At 44.2% G+C, this 14,984-nt stretch overlaps 1 protein-coding gene across 2 annotated transcripts in view; it reads left to right on the forward strand.

Annotated features, from left to right (window-relative positions):
• The window catches only part of NRXN3 (neurexin 3), a 1,462,434-nt gene that overhangs the window by 141,873 nt on the left and 1,305,577 nt on the right, over window positions 1-14,984 (forward strand). The window lies entirely within an intron of this gene.

A 14,984-nucleotide genomic window follows, 5' to 3' on the forward strand; every position in this document is an offset into this window, starting at 1 on the left:
TAACACCTCCTTATTTACTTTTTCCACACCAGTCATGATTTTATAGACCTCTATCATATCCCCCCTTAGTCATCTCTTTTCCAACCTGAAAAGTCCCAGTCTTATTAATCTCTCCTCAGATGGCAGCTATTCCATACCCCTAATAACTTTTGTTGCCTTTTTCTGAACCTTTTCCAATTCCAATATATCTTTTTTGAGATGGGGAGATCACATCTGCACGCAGTATTCAAGATGTGGGCATACCATGGATTTATATACAATATTGTCTGTCTTATTATCTATCTCTTTGTTAATGATTCCCAACATGCTATTTGCTTTTTTGACTGCCACTGCACATTTGAGTGCATGTTTTCAGAGAACTATCCACAATGACTCCAAGATCTCTTTTTTTTTTTTTGAGTGGTAACAGCTAATTTAGACCCCGTACTCTATCTTATCACATTGCACAGTATCACGTTTCTTCAAGGGCCTACTCTATACTTGCTCTCCTGACTCCCTCATGGGGCTTCAATGTCATTCTTCTAAAGCTCATCCTTTGAACAACTGTCAGAGTGTTCAGTACACTACCTTATCATCAAGACAATCTTTCTCATGGCTTTCACCTCAGCACAGAAAGTCATGAGCTCCAAGCTTTCATGGCTAGACTGCCTTACACATCCTTTCACAGGGGTAAAGTAGCATTTGAGTCTGCACTCCAAGTTTATCCCAAAGGCAGTCTTGGAATTTCACCTAAGCTAATCAGGCACTTTACCAGCCTTCTTCCCAAAGCCACACACTATGGCAGGAAAAGAGAAGCTGCATATCTTGGATGTGTCCAGAGCTTTGCTCTATTACATTAACAGGACCAAGTTTTTCAAGATGTTTTCTCGCCTCTTTGTGGGCATATCTGGCTCATTGAAAGATCAAGTGCGTTTCCACATGCTATCAGATGCCCGGTGAGCCTCTCCCTTTGTACATCAAGGTACGTGTCATCAGGACATGAGCAGCGTCCATCCCCCTGCAGTATGTGGCAATCTGACAGGTGCAAGTGGGCAACATGGAACAACCCTCTAGCTTTTGTTAAAAGTTATGCCTTTGACGTGGCAGGCAGGTCAGATGCCAGGTTTGGGAGAGCAGTACTTCAATTTCCGTTTGAGTAATATAGCGGAAATACCTCACTTTCACCATCTAGACAAGATGTAGTCAGTGTGGATCCCACAACCGACCCTTCATCCCTTATTTTCCAAGTCCTCAGCCACATAGACTTTGAATTGTGAGAGAACTGAAAGAGGTCTGCAGCTACACCACTCTTTATGCCCTCATACGGAAATATGAGGAGGGATAGACCATTTTCATAGCCCTGATGATGAATGATACTATTTAAAAAACCCTCTGTTCTTACATGCATGAGATGCATGTGTCCCTACAGTGGGATCCACATGGACTACAACATCTCAAACCACTTACAGTAGGGTAAGTAACCATTCTTTAATCCGCACACACTTTCTGGCCCACCAATGTACCATATCTCTGAAGTGGAACAATCTCTAGGGATGTGAGGCTATACTAATTTCCATTTCGTTTTTGGCCTCTTTACTTAGGATTTCAGTGAGAGGGCAATTAGTGCAAATATTTAGAGTGCAACCTCTGTAGGGCAGAGACCATAGCACTGTACAAATACAGAAGCTCAGCACTTTGTGGGTGCTACTGGAACCAAATTATAGTGACGATGGATATTCTTGTTGCAGATATCAGTCTGCTAGGTTGTGGTTTGAGAATCCACCAATTTATTTCATCCAGACCCCTGAACAGCTGTCAAATGGTAGTGACTTTTAGTCATTATTGACCTGGAGTGGATTTGAACTGGGTGGCCTAGAGGTGGAAGAGTCCATATTCAATCAAGAGTCTCCTTTATGTAGTAGATTCTAAGCAAATCTGCAGTCAGTCTTCACTGCACCCTGTGAGATCTTTGAGAAGAGAAACGATGGCACCAAACTTGAAATCATTCCTTCATAAAGTAAAGCTCACAGCAATTTTTTCCACATCTTTTCTTGCTGTTTCCCCTGATCTAAGTATGGGCTTGTTCACATTATTATTATTAGTATTTATTATATTAATATTTTTATAACGACCAAAATGCATTCGGTGTTTTTACAGAAGAAAGAGAGAGACAAGTTCCCTGCTCCAAAGAGCTGACAGCCTAAGGGCCTAACCCAAATTAATTGAAGTCAATAGAGAAACCCCCATTGATTTAGAAAGCATTGGATTGTGCCCTAAGCACACAATTACATCTGCACTTGAATGGATCCAATTGCAGAATCTAGGCCTAAACTTAAGAAAATTCAGACTTTTCAAAGTAGCAAAATTCAGCTGCTTCCCATCACATTCCCTATGTTTGATTAAGTCAGCAGTTCTTTTCAATGCAGCAACAGCTAAACAGAGCAAACACTTCCAGTATAATCACTCAATAATTCCTATTTAATTTGAATCTGTATTTGTGCCTACAGATGTAGTAATTACTGCAAGTAAGTAATATATATACTGGAAAAGCATGAGAGTGGGGAGGGGAAGGAGAAGATGCATTTATTATGATTATTCACACTGTACTCAGAATGTGTGCTGCAAGTGTGGAGAGAATACACCATATTTTTCATACATAACAAATAGATTGAGTTCTCTGCTTTAAGTGCAAAATGGAACTCAACCCTAACTATAGAGTTGCAGCCAGTGCCTCCATAATTAGTTGCTATTCATTTGTTCTGAGCCCAGAGGTATACTTGGTGCATTGCCAATACCATGTCAATTCTGGGATCCTGGTCTCTATTTTCAAAGTGGTAAATGGTGCAGGATTGGGTTTCGGTTTGTAAGGTTGAGTAACAGAGTATTTGTATCAGGGCTCTCCGCAGTGCCATTCGCCATCACCATAGTCTCTTCCAATGAGTCTTTCCCTTAGAGCTGAGGGACAGAATGGCCCAAGCTGAGTCCTCTAGGAAACAAACTGCTTAGATTTGTTTCTTTGTCAGTAAATGGCTATAATCAGTGTGCGGGGCCGGGGTATGGATTTTCTTCATTCTTTCTTGAGGGAATTGATGACTTAAATGTATGTCATGGCGCCAGACGCTGCAGGGATGGTGGGAGCCTCAGGGATAGGTATATCAATGCTAATATTAATCAGAGGAGATGATAATGCTTGGCAGAATTTCTGTGTAACGGTAATAAAATGACCCTCTGTAAGTTACTGTATCTGACTTTAGCCAACATCCAGAGTAGTATCCTTTTAATGTCAATTATGCCCCCTCTCTCTGGGGATGGTTTGCCACCCTGCAGTTAGATGGACTTGTGGATGCTTCTATCTCTAATGGCTATGATTCTATAGAGGAGGAGTGTTTGCATAAGGAAATGGAAGGCACCCTGGGTAAATGGATGAGGGAACACCCCTAACCTTCGCAAACAGTATGGCCAACCTCGGCTGCAGCCCCTTCAGCTTTATTGCTTATGCAATATCAGGTGGGACCTTGTGGGATGGGACCTTCCTCCCCACCTCGGTTCATCACCCTAGATGTTTCTGAGGTGAAAAGTGCTCAAGTGGCCTAGTTCATAAAGCAGCAGAATGAAATCTCTCTCTCTCCCCTCCCCGCTCCCCGCCATGCAACTTTAGGACAGCAGCAGAGGTGGGGGTGGGGAGGTTTCAACCTTGCGTCCTTTCCCATCATCCTGTTGCTTCAGCCTGTCCAGACTGGTCTGGAGAGGAGCAGACAGCCCTGACAGGCAGAGTGATAGGATTGAAGGATCCCATCCCTTCCTCCCTTCCCCAAGCTAGCCTTAGCTCTAGTTGTGCTTCTCCAGATTACTCTAATAACTCTGTCAGACTTACCAAGGGATTTATTAAATTGAAGGCTGGGTACAGCAAATAAATTAGAGCCCTGGATGATTCATGTGCTTTACCAGTCCTTTCTTTGCTTAATCATCATCACTTCTCCTTCTCTCTAATTCTTCCTTTGTCAGCTCCTTGTTCTGCTGTTTGTATTGCTATTTCCAGTGTCCACAGCATGCATAGAGAAGACACACACAGCTGCTCACTCTCACAGGAACTAAGAACCACTTCAGACCTCGCCTATTCTGTACCTTCACGTGCTAGGCGTGCTCCTCCAGCCTGACCATTATAGATTAAAAGTGCATAGCACATCATCACAACAGCAACAAATTCCGTCCATAACTTTTCCCTGGGGAGAAGAGAGGAATGGAGAAGATACCGTGTATGACAGATATCAATCAGGTTGCTTAATGCATCTCTGAAAGGTGCTCAAATACCACTGTGATGGGTATGGTATAAGAACATGGATAGGATAATCCCCAACCTAAAAAGTATATGGTCTCGGGGCTCAATCCTGCAGGGTCAAGAGAGTGGAAGATGCTTAGCACCTCACAGGACCGTCCCCTAAATAGGAGCACCCATATCATTCAGGCACATGGAGTATGCTGGATGAAGGTCCAGTTTTTCAATCGGTTTATCAGTATTGCAGATATACTGGTAATAGATGAAAAGCCATGGGCCATATTTCTTTTTCACTCTGTTTCAGCTGGACACAGAAGAGTGGAACCAGCTTTAGCTTCTCCATCCTGGAGCTGGGTCTAGCCAGCCCTGGTTTACTTTAGAGCATATGCCAAGTGATAATGGCCACTAAGGGGAAGTACCCTAGCTGTGGATCACCAGGATCACTCTTGCTACTAGCTGAGATCACCAGCAAAACTCTAGCAGGTAGCTTGGGATCACAAGGAGCTCTGTAATGCTTCTAGCCCCAGTATGCTCTTAGCACATTCCCTATGCCAGGGCCAGGGCTAAGAGGATGCAATGAGTCTGTGGTAGGGGCTGGTGACAACAACTAAGGACTCCCTCGCTGGGGAGAAATTTTCATCTTGGAGAGTCATCCAGTTTCTGCCTCTTTTGAGCCAAAGTGTCCAGATCTAAGTTCTGTTGTGAGATTTACTTCAAGCTTACAATAACAGTTCTACCCTGTGATGATGTATAGGCATTGAAATGTCATGCTGGTTGATTTTGTTTTAGAGTTAGGACTTAGGAGAAAATTGGACTTATAATGGGAAAGCCAGCTTCAGCTGTAGCTCTGAAAGTGACAAAGCTTTTTGTACAAATGTACAATCAATTTCTCATTATTTATTGAAGAGCTGTGTGGAAGAGTGCATCTTGGAGAGAAGTATGAGTAAGGGGCAGGGAAGAGGATGGAGTTCCAGACATAAGAGGTTGCATGGAAGAAGGTGCAAAAATGAGTGAAAGAGGTTACACAAGGGTCATAAAGAAGGGGAGGGAGTATAGGCCACAGAAAGTTTTAGAAGACTGTAATGTCCAATTCCAACCAAATTGAGATGCATTGGGAGGGAAGTCAAGAATGGTTTTTGACCTCACTAGGATCATTTATGAAAACCCAAAGATAACTTCTTTCTTGGCAGCCCCTTCTCCTCCCACAAAAGATGAAAGAACATTACAGTAGAGTATTCTGTAGCAGTGGTCCCACATGCTGCAGCTCACAGAAGTGTGTGTGTTACTACAACTGAGACATTGCAGTAGAATAATATAGTCCTTTGTTTTGGTTAAAGTGGCCCCTAGAATGCGGGAGGGTATGTTATTTCTAGCAAATGTGATGAACATAATGTTCCTGTTGGTTAGAGATGTATGTTTGCATGTAGTATTGAATGACAGATAGCAGTGTATATGGGAGGGACTTACTCTGCCTATCAGAGAGATAAGGTGGGTGAGGAAATATCTTTTGTTGGACCCATTTCTGTTGGAGAGAAAGAGACCAGCTTTTAAGCTTACATAGAGCTCTTCTTCAAGTCTCTGGATAAACTCAAAACTTTCTCTCTCTCTCCAACAGAAGTGGGTCCAATAAAAGATATTACTTCACCTGCTTTGTTTCTCTAATATCCTGTGACCAGAATGGGTATAAAAGCACACCTTATTCTGTTTATGGCATTTCTGGGGCACCCACCACCATAGTATCTAAGCCCTTCTATGACTTATGCCTCTTTTGTCTAGTGATATAGCACCTGGGCTAAGCTTAAAGTGTTCCTGTTTCATAGGGGCTAGACCTCTGTGTTGATAATGGATTTAGGGGAGCATTTTGGAGGTCTTGGAGAAGAGGAATCTGACTCCGCAGCTGAACCCAAGCAAAGGACAGGAGAGGGTTTAACCCAGGGACACTAATAGGTTGATTTTGTCCAAAGACAGTCTAAAATGTATCCCAGTTTCTTTCCTGGCCAGGTTCAGTTGGGTTGTACTGAAGGATAAACCACTGCTGTGTGGGACCTGTGCTTAAATGTCCTGAGTACAGAGACTGACCAACACAGCCAAGACTGAAAGCTGGCCTCTGCCACAGTCTCTGTAAATACTACTGAATGACAACTGCACACCATGCTGTTGTGTGGAAAGAGTGCAGTTAAAATTAGTCAGATGCTCTTCCACACTGAAGTCTGGGGGGCACAGCTGGCTGAGTGGGGACACTGGGAGGAACAGAGTATAGTGGCAGGAGGGCACCTCGTCCCTTTCTTCTGCCATCTAATGGCATCTAAAAAGAATTAGAAGCCAGCTTCATCTTGGGGTTGCTGGCATTGGTCAGTCGGTGCTCCCAGGGGGTTTAAGTGCAGCTTAACAGCTTGTGTAGAGGGCACTAAGTAATTAAATGTCACTTGTTCAGACTGGATTTTTGCATCTTGTGGGCTGCAAGACAATCAGCTTTTTCCCAGCCAGTGTGACTGAAGTCTTGGAGTGTGTGTGTACATCAGAGTGAGCTGAGAGGGTAATAATTCCACCGGAGTCCCCTTAAAAAGCCATTAAATCAGTGAGCAGCTTTATCTAATAATGGTGACGATAGAGAGTTAATTAGAGAGATTACTGTAAATTCACTTTCTCTAAGATTTTTTCCTTCTACGGTTATTTGAGTTAAGTGGCTCTACACATTGGTTCTGTAAAGCAGTAGTTGTAGTTAATCCCTTTAAGCCAAGTTTTGTGAAAGTTCTCTTTTAAAGGTCCGGGCAGTTGTTATGTCACAGTCGCTGGTTGTAGCGCATGCCATGCCCATGTGGATGATTTGATTTAAGATGGGAACAAAGCCAGGGCTCCTACCACTCGAGGTGAAAGAGACTGAATCTGTTTTCTGTGATTTATAGCCTCTATATAGGCCGTTAGAGAGCGACACCTGACAGTGCCCAGTGGAGGGTACGATGGTGACACATTCAGGCTGCTCAGTGCAAGTGCATCAAATCAGTGTTTCTCATTCAGATGAGATGTAAAACCAAGGTCCTGGCCACCTGTGGTTGTTAAAACGTCATGTTGAGCTTTTAGCAAAGGTTGCCTGCATTTTAGTATTGGATGAATGATTCCTATATTCACACAGTTAATAAAGTGCTTTGGGATCCTATTTATTAATTATGTATGCAGTGCTGTAGAACACATTAAGTGAGTATCTGCTCCAGAGAGTTTAAAGCCCAAGATATCCTCCAGAATGAAAGGCAACATAGCAGTGTAACCTACTGTGAGAGACCGCTGCTGTCTCCTGGACAGAATCAGAACTACTCCATGTTGACATAGGAAATGAAGATTCTCCAGTAGCAGAAATCATAGGGACCTGTACTTTGGAAGTGGGAGAGTGAGTCCTATACCTGCTGCCCCATGAAATTCTTCTTTGAGTGCTGGTCCCTGTGTTTATTCCACTCTGGTGTACACACATACTCCAAGCACCGAGACGGGAAGGTTCTTGCTAGCAGTGTCCATTGGCTGTGACTGTGCTCTTCCTTTTCTGGAGCTCCAAACCGAGGGTATAAGGGGCAGGGCAGCCTCTCCACTTCCTTTCTACCATGGCATGTTCTGAGGCAGAACCCTTCAGTGTGCAAGGAACCGATCCTTCGCTAATTTGTAAATATAAAGTTTTGTTACCTGCTAGTTAATAGTTTTAGTTAGTATTTAGAGATTCCCTGCCCTCACCCATATGTGACATAGATTATACCCAGGATTGTGAGCTTCTGGAATTCTATCTCCTGCCCCTGGGCTTTCCCAGTCAGTGATGACCATCAGGGGAGCCTGTACTGACACAGAGAAGCAGAGATGTGCCCTATCAGCCTCTCCTTTCCCAGCTGAACCATGCAAGTGTGGGAATATAGACATAAGAAACATCTGATGGTGTGTGCAATGAGGCTACAGTCTGATCTGGGCTGGGCAGTCCCGTCCCATCCCCCCATATGCTGGTCCAAGACATCTAGGGCCATGTCTACACTTACCAGTAGATTGGCACTGCTGCAATTGATGCAGCAGTGTCGATTTGGTGGGACTGTTGAAGACCCGCTAAGTCGATGGCAGTGTGCTCTCCTGTGAACTCCTCCAGCTTCCCGAGAATAATAAGGTAGGTCGGTGGGAGAGTGTCTCCTGTTGACACAGTGTGGTGTAGACACCGTGGTAAGTCGACCTACTCACATAACTGAAGTAGTGTAACTTAGGTTGACTTACCATGGTAGTGTAGACAAGGCCTACAAGTGTACCTCCTAGCACTGTGACTTTCAATGCAGGAGTGACTATGGGTAGAGAGAGTAGGATGCACTGTTAAGTACCAGAGAGAAATCCCTGTCCAACTCAACCTCTGAGGGGAGGACTTATTTCCTGACATCTTCTGTGTCCGGTGACTCTTCATGCCCTGTTCTGGGAGGCTGAGGAGCCCTTAAGAGTCATAGTGCTGATCCACAGGTTCCGAGGAGCAAAGTTCCTCTATTCTGGCACTGTCCACAGGAGCAGGTCTGTCATTGGTGCTGAGCAAGGAGAAATTCTCACAGTTCAGAGCAACTGCACCTGTATTCACCCCCTGTGAACACACAATTTTAGGTTTCTGGCTCCCCAGCCGTCACCTCTCTTGGGCAGAGATGCTTATCTGTCTCCCTTCTGACTGGAATTTTTCCAAGCTGCAGTGTTCCCTGCCTATACTGTGTTGTTCCCCAGCAAGTCAGAGCATCTAAACAGGCCTGCATCCGTGTTTTGATTGCTTGTCAGAGGCTATAAACAGCATAATTGCGCCTCGTTGTATGTTACATATAGCTCTTTCTAAGGAATCACATTTATTCTTAAGATGAAACCATTACGGAAAAAACTTATTCAAACAATAGAAGAATCTACACGCATGGTGAAAGCTTTCCAGAAGCCACTCATCAGTTGTGTCATGAAACCCTAACGCTCTCTCTAGACGCTAAACTTCACTAACAGTTGCTCTCTAGTCTAAAGAAGTTTGTCTTACCCAATATTTTCTGTGGTGACTTCAACTAAGGTTGTCTGAGATCCTATTTCCATGCATGTAAATGCACTGCCGGTTTGCTTCCTAAATGCAGGTGTCTTCTTTGCCTCCCACTTATATTCCCAAATTCATTGTCTGTATTCAGATACAGTATAACTGCCTATGGCTTGTTTTTCCTGTGTGCTGCTTTCTTGTTGCCTTCATATCTCTTTGATAACTTTGTATGTAAATGGGTATCCATGTGTTAGCTTACAGTGCTCAATTTGCATCCGGCAGAGAGAGAGCTGAATAAACATCTCTTGTCTGAAAGAAAACAAGTTTCTCCACTTCCACTGTGACTAGAATCTAAGAACATATTTTCAATATATGTACATAACTCCTTACATAGTATCTGTACATATATTTCACAACAATAACAATGACCAGTGTGACCCTTGCTTTCATGTAAGACCTCACATGACATTCTTTGTAGAACATACCAGAATCAGGTTATTATTGTAACCCCCTTGCCAGTTGGCATGAAGGAGTCCTTGGGTCACAGAGCCCCAGGCACGAATGGTACAGTCGTGCTCTCATAAGGAAGCATTAGCTTCCAAAGGCCTTCCTATATCAGCTCAGACAACAAGGAGAGGAAAGAGTTCTCCCCCACAACCACCCCTGACTGGTGATAGGTACACTACCTTGGAGAATATCATGCTTCTAGATGCACAATCTCCCATCTTATCAAACCCGATCCTTACAAGGAAGATTCTGACCAACTGTTGATCCACATACACTATGAAAGGAGAAGTTGCTGTCCCATTTCCTCCACTACTAGGGGCCTTTCAGCATCAACTATACTGATGGCACCACAATTAGAAATGGTTTCAGAGTAGCAGCCATGTTAGTCTGTATTCGCAAAAAAGAAAAGGAGTGCTTGTGACACCTTAGAGACTAACAAATTTATTTGAGCATAAGCTTTCGTGAGTTACAACTCACTTCATCGGAGCAGCTGTAGCTCACGAAAGCTTATGCTCAAATAAATTTGTTAATCTCTAAGGTGCCACAAGTACTCCTTTTCTTTTTTTACAATTAGAAATGGAACCTTCTACATTTTCCTCCTGGGGGAATATGACATTGGGAGAGACCAGCATTACCTCCACTGATCCAGATCCAGAATCTCCTGGGCCTCCCCATGGCCTTGCAATGTGGTGTAACCTCCTTTGACTGTTGATACTTTTTGCCCTGGGAATTTTTTCAACCTATGTTTGACCCCTCTCATTGGCCTGACTGGGGACCATGGACCCCATACATGCAATATCCTGGATCAGTATGGTCCTATCAAGAGTCCATCCTCCTCCCCCAGATACCAGCCTGAGCTCCTTCAGGAGTCCATGGAGGAAGAAGAGCCAGATCCAGCAGTACTTTTGGTCCTGTGAGGAATATTCTGATGAGGTGGTTGCCCGAGTCTCACCATCTCTACCTGATAACCACAAACTTCCAGGACTTGTTAAGGAGGGTTGCTAACATGGTCCAGATTCCTCTGGGGAAGGTCCAGGAGCCACCTCACAAATTCCTTGACATTTTACAGAGTACAGGTTCTAGGAGGATGGCGCTCCTCTTAGCGAGGCCATGCTAGAGCCCGCCAAAGTCACGTGGCATACTTTGGCAACATGTACCTATCCCTAAGAGGGCAGAAAAGAAGTACTTTGTCTCAACAAAGGGAGCAGAATTTGTATTCGTGCATCCTGCTCAGAACAATTTGGTTGTTCAGGCTGCCACTGAAAGGAGTAGGCATCAACACTTGAGCTCATCTCCCACGGATAAGGAGGCTAAATGTTTGGATGTCCTTGGAACGAAGGTATTTATGTCAATCAGCCTGCAATTCCAAATTGCCAATTATCAGGAGTTAGTTTCAAAGTAACTACTCAAAATTTTCAGAATTCAGAGACAAGCTCCATTGGAAGGCTAGAGCACAATTTCAAACCTTTATTAATGAAGGTAGACTGGTTGCAAGAGCAGCCCTCCAAGCCTCAGTAGAAGTAGCTGGTACAGCCTTGTGGTTGATGGCAACTGCATTCATAATGTGTCCAGAGTCCTGGCTTTACTCTTTGGGATTCCCCAGAGAAGTTCAGTCTACTGTTGAAGATTTGCCCTTCAACAGGAACAACTTATTTAATCAAAAGATGGATGAGTCATTATACCCATTAAAGGGCCCTCTGCTCCCTAGATTTTTATACTATAGAACCAAAGAGGAATTATCACAGACAACCTTACATGCTTAGAGCAGCACCAAAACCCTTCAGCCACCAGAGAGGATGGGAACTGCCATGAAAGTGATAGAGGATGCAGCAAAACAAACACAATCTCCTCCTTCCTTCTGCTTCCAACCTCCTGACAACAAATTTCTTTGTAAGGACCTCTGAGAGCTGCGAACCAACCAAGATGCCATATCCTCCGACCTCCAAAATCCAATTTGGTGGCTACCAAGCTTTTTTTTTTTTTTTTTGGGCAAATAACAGACAAATGGGTTCTCAACATCATTTATTGCAGCTACACCATAGAGTTTCTCTCCCCTTCCCTGCCAAAAACCCTTTCCCTTTTCCTTTTCAGGGACCACTCTCACATGAAAATAACTCATTCAGGAGGTAGACTCCCTACTTCAGCAGGGAGCCCTAGAGCTGGTACCCCTCAACATTGGGGAAAGGGCCTTTATTCCAAATATTTCCTCATTACTAATAAGAAGGGAGGATGGATACCCATCTTAGACCACTAGCAACTCAATGTCTGTATCTGCAGATTGAGATTCAGGATGGTCACCTTGGAATTCAATTCCTAAACAGAGATGAGTGATGCATGGGTCTTGACATGAATGATGTCTATTTTCAAATAGACATCCACCCTTTCCTGCTAGATTGAAGAGCCCATTATTAGATATTTGTTCCCCATGTAGGTAGTTATAAACTGTGATCAAGTCATCCTTAACCTTCTCTTTCTTAAGTGAACTAGATAGAGTTCCTTGAATCTATCACTGTAAGGTAGGTTTTCTAATCCTTTCATCATTCTGGTGGCTCTTCTCTGAACCCCTTCTAATTTATAAACATCCTTGTTGAACTGTGGACACCAGAACTGGACACAGTATTCTAGCAGCAGTTGTATCAGTGCCAAATCCAGAGGTAAAATAACCTCTCTACTCCTACTCAAGATTCATCTGTTTATGCATCCCAGGATTGCATTTGCTCTTTTGACCACAGCGTCACACTGAGAGCTCATGTTCAGCTGATTAAAACATTTTTGGGGTCATGGTAGGTATAATCACTTCTTCCTGGGATAGATAGGTTAGCATGGCCTCTGTTCTTTGTTCCCAGAAAGAATGGATGTATGTGGGAGTCCCCTTCACTCTGTCCTCTTCTCAGGAATGATTACAGATGCCTCACTCTTAGGATGGGATGCCCATCTGGATGAACACACAGCACAAGGAACATGGATGTCTTGTGAGTCCAGGATGTATGTAAAACTCCTGAAAGTGAGAGCTGTCTGAGAGGTCTGCAAACAATTCTTACCATTCACCAGATTACCCTATCAGCAATATACCTCCCAGGAATACACAGTACACTGGAGAACAGCCTCCGCAGTCACTTTTCGATCAACCACGTATGGGAGTTACACATTTCCATGGTGAGGAGCATATTCAGACACTAGGGACACTTGTCGTGGGACCTGATTGCATCATGAGAAAACAAGAAATGCAAGATGTACTGCTTCAGAGGGGCATGAGGTTAGGACTCCAAGGGAGATTACTTTCTATCCCTATGTGTGGGACACTTAAAGTATGCCTTCCCTCCCATCCCACTCTTATTTGAGTTCTCAGGAGGATTCAGCAGGTTAGGGTGATGATCATCTTCATGGATCCCAGATGGCCCAGACAGTTTTGGTTCCCCAAACTTCTCCATCTCTTAGCCCATCCACCCATCAGTATCCAGTATTTCCAACACTTCTTTACACAGGACAAGATAAGACATGCCAACCTGGACTCCCTACCCCTCATGGCTTGGTATTTGGATGGGCACTGAGCTACAGCAGACATGTTTGGTAGCTGTTCAAGCCATCCTTAAAAAGAGCAGGCAGTAATCCATCAGAAAGTGCTACTTAGCTAAGTGGAAGATATTTTCTCTTTTGAGCTCAGTATCACTAGATCTTCCCACAAGAATTGGAGATTCACACTATTTTAGACTATTTTTAGATCTGCTCAGCTAGAAAATCTTAGGTCTTTCGCTTAGTTCCTTAGGCGTACAGGTGGCAGCAATTAGCCCTTGCCACCATCCAGTTGACTGCCACTCCATTTTCACCCATCCAGTGACTGTATGTTTTCTAAAGGATCTAGTAAGAACTTTCCCTCCAGTAACTAAGCCTGCTTCAACATGGGATCTTAGCTTAGGCCTCTTGATGTTAATCAAGGCACTGTTTGAACCATTAGTGACATGCTTGCTGTCCCTCTTATCTGTGAAAGTCACCTTTCTAGTAGCCATCACTTCAACTTGAAGGGTAAGGGCCCTTAAGGCTGATACACCAAACACAGTATTAAATAAGGATAAGATTTTGTTCAGACTGCACCCAAAATTCACCCCCAAAGTAATCTCGGACTTTCACCTAAACCAGACAATTTGCTTAGCTGTCTTTTTTTCTGAAGCCACATGCCACCAATGAAGACAGGAGACTCCATTCCTGGATGTATGCTGGGTGTTGGCGTTCCTCCTACACAGAATAAAATCATTTAGTAAATTGCTTGGATTGTTCATTTCATTGGCAGAATGGATGAAGTGACAAACAATCTCTTCTCAGAGGCTTTCTAAGTGGATTTCAGGCTGTCTCCTGCTTTGTTCCCAGTTAGCTGATATCCCCGCTCAGCAAGGGGCTGCTCAACTAGAGCTAAGGCAACTTTGGTAACCTCACTTCATGAAGTGCCACTCATTCACATCTGTAAAGCCACAATGTGCAGTTCTAGCCATATGTTCACATGAAATTATGCCCTAGTGCAAGCCTCTGCAGCTGATGCATACTTTGGCTTGGTGGTCCTTCAGTCATCAATATCTCATATGCCCACTCTTCAGTGAATACTGCTTGTCATTCACAAACAGTGGAATACACATACGGACTAGCTATCAGGTCTGGTTCTAGGTGGTCAGGTCTGGTGGTTGGAACGGTGGTTGAGAACAAGTACCAAGGGTCAAAGCCAGATGTAGAGTCAAGACTGGGCCAAGAGCAGCACTGAAACCAGGGTCTGGAGACAGGCCGTGGGTCCGAATCAGGGTCAGAGTCCGTAGACAAGCCAAATCAGGATTGTTTTCAGAGACTTGAGGCAGGCTAAAGGTCGAAACCAGGTTGGAGTCAGTCCAAGTGTCTGGAGGTCAGGAGGTAGGAACAGGGCTGAAACAGGTTTGGAATAGGACACGGACAAAGCTGAAGCAGTCTGGAACAAGACATGGGCAAGGGTGGGGCAAGAAAATGGACAGGATTGAATGCAGCTGAGAAGCGTAGGGAGTCTGTAACACCACAAGGCAGCAGAAGGGTTCCGAGTGGAGTGGTGCTGTTGCACAGAGTAACTCGCAGCTCTGGTGGTGAGAGTGAAATACCTGTGCCTGAGGGGTCATCTGCCTCTGGCCCTGCCCAGAGAGGCTGCTGCAGTATGCCTGAGGGTTGAGTCACAGCAGGCCCTGCTAGAGGGATGAGTCGTTGTAG

The sequence above is a fragment of the Dermochelys coriacea genome, chromosome 6, assembly GCF_009764565.3.
Source record: "Dermochelys coriacea isolate rDerCor1 chromosome 6, rDerCor1.pri.v4, whole genome shotgun sequence".
NCBI classification, from domain to species: Eukaryota; Metazoa; Chordata; order Testudines; family Dermochelyidae; genus Dermochelys; species Dermochelys coriacea.